This window comes from Dasypus novemcinctus, chromosome 24 (genome assembly GCF_030445035.2).
Source record: "Dasypus novemcinctus isolate mDasNov1 chromosome 24, mDasNov1.1.hap2, whole genome shotgun sequence".
Classification (NCBI taxonomy): domain Eukaryota; kingdom Metazoa; phylum Chordata; class Mammalia; order Cingulata; family Dasypodidae; genus Dasypus; species Dasypus novemcinctus.
The window spans coordinates 55850942-55863830 of record NC_080696.1 but is presented as its reverse complement, the minus strand read 5'-3'; the positions used below and the strand labels follow the sequence as shown (position 1 = coordinate 55863830).

The following is a 12889-nucleotide window of genomic DNA, read 5'->3' as shown; positions in this document are numbered from 1 at the left end:
AAATTTATAGAAGGTGAATTTTATTAGACCCTGCAGGGACGTTTGACTCTTACAACTTTGAGAGCAAGATAGGGTGGGTGTTGATTATGTCCACTTCTCAGATGATGAAACTGAGGCCCAGAGGACATGGATTCGGCACCAGCCCACTTTGCTCACTGCCAGCCAGCCATTGGCCCTACCAGAAAGCCACAAATTCATCGTCATGTTCAATTCCCCCATTCCATCTGCAGGCTTGGCCTTGTGCCCCTAACAGAGCAGTGTTAGAAGAGACGGGAGAGACTCAGGCATTGAAATGCAGTGCATGGATGCCAAACCAGCTGGCGCTTCTTTTTAGGACTAGAACCCCTGAGCTCTGTGTGGCATCTGTTATGAATAGTTCATACCTTAAAAATGTTAACTATCAAACTAACATAAGCTAGTGTACACTTTGAAGTCTCATTCCCACACCAAATTCCCTGCCTGTCCTCTTTGGGTAGCCATTTGGATTCATCTCTTTTGTCTTAGTTGGGTTTCCCCAGGAGCCGACTCTGAGAAAGGATTTGAGTGCAGGTTGTTTATTTGGGAGGGGAACACAAGGAGGGAGAGCAGCCACAACAGGGTGCGTTGTCCACGCAGTCACAGCTGTGGGCAACCAGAGCTTGAGCTGCCGGGGAACTCGGGGAGAGAGTGAGGCACGCGCCCTTTGCGTTCTCCCACCTGAGCAGCGAGAGATCTAGGGTATTTATACACTTCCTTCCATCAGTCGGAGATTAAGGCCTGTTTCCAAGGTGATGGTCAAGGGGACGGTGGTGAGGAGGAACAGCCAACATGCCCGGCCTGCTGCACAGGCCGGAAAGGTGGGTGCTGGCGACCAGAGAGGGCGCTCAGGCGAAGGAAGAAGGCGTTGGGCCAGGTCATCATTGCCAGAAAGGGAAGTCGGTCAGCGTGCTCCCAGGTGGTGACAGGGAGATGAGCGGCGCTATGCCAGCGTTTGCTACACTGTGTAGCCTTCCAGTGTTACTTCAGGAAACAGAAGCAAAAGTGAATGTGCCTTCTCACAATAGTCCCTTTCCCTTCGCACACTATCGGGCTGTATGTGCATACTCCATACACAGTTCCAGCCCTGGCCTTTCTCACTTAATGTGGTCAGAAGATCTTACCACACTTGTACATAAAGAGCTTCCTCGGTCCTTTTTTTTTTTTTTTACAGTTGCAGAATATTCTTTTGTGGTTTCGTCAATACGTGACCTTTAGAGAAACACTTGGGTTGTTTCCAGTCTTCTGCAGTTCCGAACAGTACTACAATGAGTAAGCCTGTAGGTGGGTCATTTTATGTGCATGCCAGTGTGTCAGTGGGGTCAATTTCCAGAAGTCCCCCTGCTTTTTAGGTGGGCACATTGCCACCCCACTGGAACCTACATCCCCAGGCCTCCTTGCCACTCTGAGTAGTCATGTGACTAAATTCTGGCCAAAGTGACATACACTGTTGGTCATACCTGCTTGGCCTGCTCTCCCCCTTTCCTCCTCCTCACAGGCCATGCCAGACTCAAAGAAAACACCCAAGGGGATAGTAGAGCAACAAGCGGGGAGAGGAGCCCCTGAATGAGCTCTTGGAACCAGGCCACCAACTCACTGTACTGCCTCTCAGTTTCTCAAGAAGGAAAAATGCACCTTCCAGTTGAAGTCACTTTTGCTTGTTCTGTTTTGTTTTGTTTTTAAGATTTATTTTATTTATTTATTTCTCCCCACCCCCCTCATTGTTTGCATTAACTGTGTCTGTTTGTTGTGTGCTGGTCTTCTTTTTTCTTAGAAGGCACCAGGAACTGAACCCAGGACCTCCCATGCGGGAGGGCAGCACCTAATCCTTTGAGCCACCTCCACTCCCTGCTTTGTTGTGTCTCGCATTGTGTTTTCTTCCTTGTGTGTCTTGTTGTGTCATCTTGTTGCATCAGCTTGCCACACCTGCCCATCATGTCAGCTCACTGTCCTGCTCATCTTCTTTAGGAGGCACCAAGAACGGAACCCGGGACCTCCCATGTAGTAGGCGGGAGCTCAATCACTTGAGCCACGTTCGCTTCCCCTTGCTCTCTGTTAAAGAACCAAAAGCAACATTCTAACTGTGTAGATGGACTCTCTTAGGGCCTTATCATATAGCCAAACACTTTTTCCAAACAAAGCCCCGTCTGTCTTTTTCACTCACATATCCCCAGCATGCTTCACATATTGTAGGTGCTCAATAAACTTCACAGTCATTCTGATTATGTTTTTAAATAGTTTTAAAATTAGAATAGTATCAAGGTCTTAGTTGACTGCCAAGAAGAATAATAACTGATATTCTTAGTTATTTACTGCTTGCCAATCCCTTTATATATATATATATATTACTCTCTTAATACCTAGAAAAACTATTCAAGGACGGTAGAATTATTATTCACATTTTTACAGGAAACTGAGGCTCAAGAAGGTTAAGAGACTTGTCCAAAATCACACATCTGTGAAGAGCAGGACTCTGGTGAGATCATATGCATAAAGTGTATTTTAAAACAGTTCTCCGCACAGAGTGAGGAATCTAAATATTCACCCTTTTCTTTGTCACAACTGCCACCACCACCACCATTGCTTTACAGCATTGTCACTTAGGCTAGGAGACATTGAGGGATCTTCCCCAAAAGCCTAGAATCTGGCTCTAGATATGTCTGGAGAGAAGGGGAAGGAGGGAGGAAAGATATCATAGGGAATCAGATGTGGCTCAAGTGATTGGGCTCCCATCTACCGGATAGGAGGTCCAGAGTTCGATTCCTGGGGCCTCCTGGTGAAGGCAAGCTGGCCAGCGCAGAGTGCTGGCCTGTATGGCGTGCTGGCCCACATGGCGTTTGCTGGCCTGCACAGGAGTGCTGACCTACACAGATTGCTGGCCTACCTAGAGAGCTGGCACAGCAAGATGATGCAATAAAAAGAGACAGAGAAGAGACAATAAGAGATGCAGCAGACCAGGAAGCTGAGGTGGCACAAGAGAACGAGCGTCTCTCTCCCACTCCAGAAGGTCCCAGGATCGGTTCCCAGTGCTGCCTAAAGAGAAGATAAGCAGACACAGAAGAACGTGTAGCAAATGGGGACAGAAAGCAGAGAGCAAGCACAAAGCAATTAGGGGGACAGGGAGAAATAAAGAAATCCTTAAAAAAAAAGATGTCATCACAGCCACCTGCATTCAAAGTCTTCTCATCCAGTCCCACCCACCTATCTGGCCTGTCTCCGGTACAACCCCCACCTCCAGCCAGTCAGAGTGCTTTCCCTTTATTGTCTGGTCTTTCACAACTTTCTGTCTTCTTTCTTTGCCCTGCAAAATCCTACTTACCCTAGAGTCTGGGGTTGCAAATCCACCTCTCCCAGGAGCTTTACCTGTCACCTGTGTGAACCTTTATCACACCGTCTTGTAGCGGCCTGATAGCCTGTGTATCCCCAAGTGCTCTGTGACTTCCTTAAAGGTTGTGCATTCCTGAGGTTAGCAGGGGCCAACAGATGAGGAATCGTGAGAAGAACATGGAAATGACCGTGAGTTCTGTGCCACTTCATCATTGCCAGAAAGGGCTGAGAAACACGTTTTGCTCAGGGCTGGGGAAGGCAGGAGACCACCGCACCCCGCCTGGCCTGCCCACCCCTGCCCCGTGTCCAGAAGGAGAATCCCTATTCCTGGAGAATGTTCCTTTACAGTTCAGGAGCTTCCAAACCTCGGAGGACGTTTGCTTTCTCTCTGAAGGCCCCACTGCTGCCTAAAACAGTACCTTTCTCGCAGCCAGTATTTCATTTCAGATCCTGATCCAAGACAGAGAGGGCCTGGGGCTCGAAAGCAGGGCCAAAAGAAAGGAGGACGCAGCTAGGGTTTTTTATTTTGTTTAAAGCAGATTTATTCACACGTCGTACAATCCATCCAAAGAGCAGCTAGGTCAGCACTGGTGGTGATTTCCATTTTCAACTAAGTCTAGGTGTCCTAGAGACTCTTCAACTAGTTTCTTTTTTTCTTTTTAGCTAAAAAATAATAATATATACTGATGGAAAGGTAAAGTGATATCACCACTTTGGAAAATACTTTGGCATTTTCTAGGGAAGTTTAGTATGAGCATATGCTCTGATTCAACCATTCCACACCCACCCCGCAGTTCTCAAACTTACTGTGCATAAAAATGACTCTGGGGGATCTTGTTAAAATGCAAATTCTGATTCCAGCCCTTCTCACGATTTAACATGCTGGCAGATCACCTGGAGACCTTGTTAAAAAGCAATTCTGATTTTCTGCTCAAATGTTAATACACAAAAGAATTACTCAGGTATTTGTTAAAATGCAGATTCTGGGCCTAGAAAAACAATTACCCATGTGAAACAGGAAACCTGTATAAAAATATTCATGGACACATTGCTCATACTTACTAAAAAGTGTGACGTGCAAAAGGAGGCAATAATAAACACATTATTTAGGTGGCAAAACTATTAAGTAACAATTACACGAAATTAGAGTGAGGCGCAGCAGAAGGAGGGAGAGGCTGGTGGGTAGGAGCACGTGAGGGATTTCTTAGGTGCCTAGCTGTTGGTGGGCACACGGGGGTTTGCGTTATTCCCTTAAATTGAACAAATAGGTTATAGACTTTTTTTTATGTAGTCCACATTTTATGATTTAAAATTAAAAAACATAAAAGATTGCCAAAAGGTACGTAGCAAAATGTAAGTCACTCAGCCAACCTGATCCCAAATACTCCTGCCTGTGTCCCCAGGGGCACTCCTGTCACCAGTCCTATAGACTCCTTTGCATTCACAACCTTTTGCCTCCAACTGTGTGTGTGTGATTTTTGTCAAAATTTATATATAGAGAGAAATGCTGCTATATGTGTACGTAGTCACATGCACACACACACCGGACAGTACACATACTTTGTATACTTTTCTGTCCTTTGGATATTTCAATTAATATGTTTTGAGGAATATTCCTTATCCATGCACACAGAACTACATTGTTCTTTTTTATGGTTGCATAGAACTTATTTCATGGTATGAAAGTACTGTGATTTACTGACTTACTTTAATTTTATTACTTCATAGTAAAGTAGCATATTAATACCTTCTGCTTGAAAAAAAGAAAAGGAAATGCCTCTAAGAAGGATAATGCTCTCTTGCACACAAACACGCACACACTTAAATCTAGGTTCGACAATCTTTCCTCTCCCAAACTACTCTCCCACCCACCCCTGCTGGCTTAGCCAGTGCGTATCCTTCCAGTATGTTTTCTCTGGACTTACAGTCATACATACATATTTTACCAGTGAAAAAGTATTTGGATTTGCATGCATGTTTAAATCTGTGGATCTTTTATGGGACTTTTTTTCTTTTATGCAAAATGTCTTGGAACTCTAGCCATGCTTGAACATATAAATTGCCTGATTATTTTTATCTGCTGTCTGGTATTCCATGGTACAGCTACACCTTACCTGAATCAAGCCATTCCCCTACTGTTGGACATTCTGGTTGTTTATTTTTATTTATTGTTCAACAACATCCTTGAACTTGCCACCTTGTACATGTATATAAGTCTTCTCTGGAATAGACTTGATGGATCACTTATGGGTGCATTTTTAAATTTATTGCCAAGTTGCCCTCCAAAGTGACTATAAACATTTATGCTCCCACTAGCAATGTGTTAGAAGACCAATTTCTCTGCATTCTTGCTAACAGTAGACATTCTTAGTTTGTATTGATCTGATAGGTAAGGAGAAAGAGGGAATTTATGGTTGTTTAATACTTATTCACTTATAATTAGTCAAGTTGAAAACCTCTTACATTTGCTGCCCATTTGTATATCCTTTACTTTGAATTGTCTTTTTAGATACTTTGACCATCCTTTCTATTAGATTTTGGGTGTTTTTTTTTTTTTTAATTGACTCGTGAGTTCTTTATATAAACTGGATTTTAATCCTTTGTTTTATGTGTTGCAAATATTTTCCTCCTGGTTTGCGTCTTATCTCTTAACCTTGTTTAGAGTTTTATTGTGCATTTTTGAGTCCTGACGTAATCAGAGTTATTAATCTTTTTCCATATGCCTTTTGCATTATCCTTTCCTCTACCAAGGTCATAAGTTATTCTTTTATATGTCCTTCCAACTCTTTATATTTTTGTTCATGTATTTGCATTTTGTTGTCATTGTTTAGGTCTTTAAAGCATCTGGTATTTTTTTGAATGATGTGAGGTAGGGATCAAATTTTTTTAATGGATATTGACTATAATTATTTATCTGGACCCCTAAAAAAAAGACTCTGAGGTTGTTTCCAATCTTTTATTATTTTATTAATGCTGGAATAACCATCTATACATATTTCTCCTTTTACCCAAGTTAGTATATCTGCAAATAAAATTCCAAAAATTAGGATTACTGGGCAAGAGAGTAGGTGCATTTACAATTTTGTTAGATGCTGCCAAAGAAGTTGCACCAATTTAACTCTTCCATCATGTCTGATAGCAACTGTTTCTATTATGTATTTGGGTTTTGTTGGTTTTTTTTTTGTCTTTTCTATTTGGACAGGTGAAAAACAGTATTTTAATTTATTTCAACTTGCATTTTTTTTAAATTATAAATGAACTTGAACATTTTTTCCAAGTTTCTACATGCCCTGTTTTTCTTTTTTTTTTTTTTTTTTGCCCTGTTTTTCTTTTCTGGAAATTACCTAATCTCTGACTCTCCATGTTTTGCCTTAAAACACCCACTTTCTCCTTTAGAGTCTTTGCAGTTGCTGTTCTCGGTAACAGGAAAGCTCTCTCTAGTTCTTCCCATGGCTGGCTACTACACTCAGGCTTTAGCTCAAAGGTTACTTCTAGCCAAACTCAAGTTTCCCCTTTACTAACCGCCCAGACATTTGATCACATCACCCCGTTTTATTCTGATCATAGCACCTAATGCTATCTGAAATGATCTTGTGTGTTCACTAATTGTTAGCTAGTAGTTTTGTACATCACTATATCCCCAAGACCTAGACCAGATTCAGACATTATAGCATAGGCTTTAAAAAATGTTATCAAATGAACAAATAAATGAATTCCTAACAAAGGTAATGGTGAGGAAATAAGATTTGCTTCTGGCTAGCTTTTACACTCCTTTTGGGAATCATTTGTACCTGCATAAAGATTTATTCATTCATTCATGTATTCATAGCAGAGTGGAAGTAGTTATGAAAGAAGTCAAATGAGGTGGTTTAGCAGAGCATGTCCCAAGCAGGGTGCTCACACCCACAGGAGGTCCAGGATATTTCCTTTGGGTTCAGGGAAACATTATAATTCAGTTTCATATACTTTCCTTTATAAAAATTAATTAAGCTTTATTCATTTAATATAATGCAATAAAACTGGTATGAAGCCTGGGAATTGCACAACTCAGAAGTATTGAGGAATGTTGCCATTTGCTTGTTTGCTTCCAGTTTATTTCCAGGTGAAACAATATTTGCCTAGTTAAGTGGAATGACTGATTACATGAATTTAGTGATTATTATAGAGATCTATATTCCATACCCTATTACCATAAAGAGCTAACACATAATACTGCCTATCTGCTAGACATTGCTCTGTATATGTTATTTACATTCATCCTCACAATCAGCTTTCCCATTTTATCGATGAGAAAACTGGGACAAAGAGCAGCTTTCTTGAGGTCACACAGCTCATGGCAGAACTAGGATCCTAACTCAAGCTGGCTCTAGTCTGTGCTTTTAGTTATTACACTCTACTCTACAGCCTCTTAAACTACATGAATCTTTATAATGCTCTGTAAAGAGATGAAGAGGGACCAGGAGAATCTTTGCATAATTCCGAGGTATACTGTTTATCTCTTGGCAGAATACTTAAGAGTTGCCCAAATTACAGTTTGTCACCACTTTTCCTTTATAAGATGGCAAAGGATGCAAATTTTATATAGACTTTCTGTGAAGACAAGGGACTACCTAACATCCATTTTTTAAAAATCAGGATAAATTTATAAAAAATGATTGGTAAAGAATGAAAAAGTAGAGAAATATCCTAGGAGAAAGCATTTTAAAATGTGTGTTTGACCATAATTCCCTTGTTATATTATTTTTGCTGAAAAGAATGAGAAGTTATCACCTTTGAAATTTCATATCTGCCTGTTTCAACTTTTCAACTGAATTTTCTAAACAGTTTAAATATCTCCCAAATAAAGAGCTTCAGTAGATTTGAAATCTATTTGTTAAAGAAATAGTGATGCACCCTCTTCATTTTAATTTGCAAAAGCCCCTGTTGATTATCAGAGAAAACTGAAATTTACTAACTGGATTTCAACAAAAAAATGTGGTCAATTTTTATCATTGGTGAATGGGATTGAAAATGGAGAATCATGGCTTAGGAAGCATAGCCAAAGAGTGGATGTAGCTCAAGCAGTTGAGCACCTGCTTCCCACATATAAGATCCCAGATTTGATCCCCAGTACCTCCTAAAAATAAAACAAACAACAAATGAAAAACCTAACTCAGGGGAGCTGATGTAGCTCAGTAGTTGAGCGCTGGCTTCCCACATATGAGGTCCCAGATTCAGGTTCAATCCACAGCCCTGGTACCTCAAAAAAATGAAAAAAAAAAAAAAATAGCTGATGATAACTTTCTTTCATTTAGATCAATTTATTCTTGTGAAATATTTTTTTCAGTTATGACCCTTAAAATCAGGCCATTAAAACCATACACGATAATAAACTAAATTTAGGACCAGAACTTGGAATGGATATACTGCAAAGTATTAAAACGCTTTAAAAAATGAGACAAAAATTTTTTTAGAAGATTCTAATGTGTTTTTATTAATTAGAATTATGTGTATAGTTGTAATCCTTCAATCATACACATACTATATGACAAATTTAATCAGTTGCTGCAATTAAAATATATTTAGGGAAAAAAGAATTTTCACTTTATTTTTATTATGAATGCATAGAGGAGATACAAATCAGCACCATAGAGATATCATTTTATATCTATCTGATTGGCAAAAATTAAGATGTTTGATGATAATACCAAGTGTTGGAAAGGAGGTAGCTCCTGGGTATCTCTTATACCTTGCTGGGGGGAGTATGAGTCAGTGTCAGTGCAACCACTCCACTCTAGCATTCTCTCTTAAACATTTACAAACAGTCCACGTCACAGTGTACACGTGCTCATGGAAATGCTGACACTTAAAAGAAAGATCACAGCAGCTCTGTTCACTATAGCAAAGACTGGAAACAGCTCAAGTGTCCAGCAGAAGAGTAGGTGAAAAAAACTGTATTTTCACGCTATGGAATATTACACACCAGTTAAAATGGATGAATTACTGTGGCAGCAGTTTGGATGATCTCAGCAAAATAATATTAAGTGAACAAAAATAATTCCAAGAAGACTACATACCTTTATATATTTTTTAAAATTAGAATTGTATACTTTTTTCAGGAATACATGTAACTGTAATAAAATCTGCTAAAAAGAAAAAGGAAAGGAATGAAGTATGCAGGTTTGGGTTGAGAGATATCAAATGAGGGGAGAAGATAGGGGCATATGATGAGATGTGAGATGTAGATTGTGAATGGGGTCCCAGTTTGGGGTGATGGGTACTTGCAATGACAAGGAGCAAGCAAGCAAACAACCAAATTAGGCCATTGATGGATCAGTGATGACAATGGGTCATGTAGCAAAGACTGACTAATCTAATTGTGTGACCTGAGGGAAAGAAGTAATATATACTTGACAAATACAAATACACATTCCCCAAGCAGTCTAAAGGGGTAGAGTACAGGATGCCTCCCATCTCCTACCTGAGTGACATCCATCCCACCCCTCACCACACTTTGGCTTCCCTCCAGGCACTCACTGTTCCCAGTTAATCCAGTATCCTTCTAAGATATTCTTAAAACGAGACACGATAAACACAACTACATGCACACAAATACAAATTTTCAAATGTCTTTGAATATATATATATATATGCATTCCAAAGAAAATTCCAAAGGTTGTACAAAAAAAATTAACCTCGAGTGACTTCACCTGGTATTACACAGCCATCTCTAAAGTCAACTCAGGAGTTGAAAATCAAGGGGAAAATAGCTCAGCTTTAGAGAAATATAAAATCGAGTAAAAATCTCTTCTCGAAGGACCGCCCTTGCAACCTCACAGAAGGCAAATTACAGGACACTGCCAAAGTTCACAGGGTCAGAGCAGGTGGTGTTTCTGGAAATAGCCCTATCTTATAAGGTGTCCGCCAGGCTGGTTAAATATGCATGTCCCCAGGCCCCGCCCCCAGCCTGCGGATTCGGAGCTGAACCCGGATCTTTTTAAAACGAGTGCCCCACGTGATTCTCAGGTTTGGGCAAGCTCGGGGCACAGCCCTACCTTGAGTCCCCGATTTGAAGAAAGTAAACACCCGAGGGATGAAGGCAGCTTCCTTGCTCCCTGTTGGATGTCAGCACATCTGGTGCAAGGAGGGGGCCCCCTTGGGTCTCCCCAAGGTCCCAGCCAGTCTGAGCACGAACTCTAATTAGCTCACCTCCCCGAGGACCGCGCCTCAGTCACCTGCTGGGCGGGGCCCAAGCGCCCCCGTCGGCCCCAGAGGCGTCTCCTGTGTGGTCCTAGACCCAGTGCGGCAGTCCCGGGGGTGGGGGGGGGGGGTGTATAAAAATGCAGATTCCTGGCCCCTGAATCCAAACTTTCGGACTCTGCATTTTTAACTGGTTCCTCCGGGAAGTGGTTCGCCCTGAAGTTGGAGACACTCCGGCCTCATTTAAATGTCAAATTTGAATATGCAGCCAAGTTGAGAACCACGAGTGGAGGTCGTGCTGCCTATCCGAATCACCCGGGGGGCTTTAAAAAAGAAAAAAAGCCCACGTCTCAGTCCAGACCAATTAAATCAGATCTAAAAGCCCGGCCCGTTGCTGCTTCACCTGGGAGCTTGTTAGAAATACAGACGCTCGGGCCCCAGCTCAGACCCACTGAGTCAGAATCTGCATTTTAACGAGATCCCGGGTGATTCGCGTGCACATTAAAGTTGGAGGAGCGCCGTGCTTCTGAAATTTTAATGGGCACACGAATCACCTGGGGATCTCGTTAAAATGCAGACACGGCATCTCAAACTTTAATGTGCACGCGAATCACTAGGGATCTCGTTAAAATGCAGATTCTGATTCAGCAGGTCTGGGGCGGAGCCCGAGAGTCTGCATTTCTAACGAGCTCCCAGGTGGTGCCGAGGCGGCCGGCGCGCGACCGCACTTCCCCCGGACCCCGGCGGCCTTGGCTCCCGGCCATCCCGCAGCAGGACTGTGGTTAAATCGCCCCGCGCCGCCGAGGAGCCGAATTGCCTGGGACATGCGTGGCTCGGCCAGCTGTTGGGGGGAGTAGTTCCCCAACTCCGGGGATCCGTTGTCGAGCCTCTCGCGGAGTCTCCGGGAGCCCGGAGCCTCAGGCCATGTCGCGGCGTAAGCAGGCCAAGCCCCAGCACCTGAACTCCGCCGAGCCGCAGCCCGAGCGCCGGGAGCCCGCGGCCGCGGCGGGGGAGGTGGCGGCGCCGCGGCGGGGTGAGTAGCGCGGGCGCGGGGCCGGGGCCGCCGCCTGGATGTGCCCGGGGGCCCGCGCGGGCGCCAGCTCTGGGCAGGGGGCATGGAAGGGCGGGCGAAGCTTGGCTCCGGCTTGGGCGCGCCCCCAGCCCCCGCCCGCGTAGTTCAACCCCCCACCCCTGTAAGTTACCCCCTCCCGGCGTGGGTCCCTCCGACCGGTCCCCCAGGCGCTAGTGGACGTGGGCTCACTCGCAGACACCCTGGAAGGAGTCTTGCGACCACCCCGGAGCTTGTCTTCGGGGTGCTCATTCACGCGGGTCCCCGACTTCCTTGGCGCCAGGCTGGGGCCGCGCGCCCCGGGCGTCCTTGTCAAGGGGGGCGGGGGAGTAGAAAGCTGGAAAACGTCCCCGATGCTCGGCAGTGGGGGCCGTCCGTGAGCAGGGACAAGACTCCGGCCTCCTGGAGCTTTGGGTCCAGGCGGGACGACGACAGACCGGTCACACACGCGCTGAAGTCGGTGAAACGTGGAGGGTCAGGGGCGGCTACTGGGGAGACACAGAAGGCTGGACGTGAGGCCTGGGGGTGGGGGGAGTTCACTGAGAAAGGGATCTTCGAGTAAAGGCGTGAAGAACCGGAGGCGGCGAGCGGTGGGGACAGCGGGGTGAGAGCCCGCAGGCAGAGGGACCCGCGGGCGCGGCGCCGGGGGGGTGGGCACAGATCGCGGCGCGCCCCGCGCGCCCCTCGAAGAACTTCGCCTTTGACTCTGGGCGAGGTGGGAGCCGGGCGAGGGTTTTGAGCCAGGGAGGCGACAAGGTGGGACTTCGTAGGCTCGCCCAGGCTGCTAGTGGAGGAGAGCCGGAGGGGGTGGGGACCGCAGCCGAGGACCCTCCGCCACCCTCAGCCCCCGGGCGCCCCTCCTCAGCCTGGGGTCGTGGATCCCTGTCTTCGCAAGAGGCTGCGGGCGCCGCGGGGCTTTTCCCACTCAAAGGAGCAGAATTTCTCTGCGTCTCAGGGGGTGGGGCCCGGGAATCTGCATTTCTAAGGCGCTTCGCCTTCTGAATACTTTGCGCGGGAGACCGAGACCTTTTAGGTTCCTACTTTCTCCGCCCAACCGGGTCCTTTTTTTCTTAGCTAAGGGACGGAGAGGGGACTCTGACTGGACTTTCTCCTGCCTCGCCCCGCCTTGTCCTGGCGCTGCAAGGCGCAGGGTCCCTTCTCGGGTGAGGCTCAGACCGCCAGGGACGCGGGCTCCGGTTTCTTCCCGACCAACTTCCAGAACTGTCGGGTGAGCTCTGACCACAGCCTCCGGGATAGGTGGAGGGGAGTGGCTTCATGCGGCACCTCCTAAGCTAGTAG

At 45.2% G+C, this 12889-nt stretch overlaps 1 protein-coding gene across 2 annotated transcripts in view; it reads left to right on the top strand.

The window, feature by feature from the left end:
- Positions 1 to 12889, top strand: part of ZFP64 (ZFP64 zinc finger protein) — a 77411-nt gene that overhangs the window by 42991 nt on the left and 21531 nt on the right. The window lies entirely within an intron of this gene.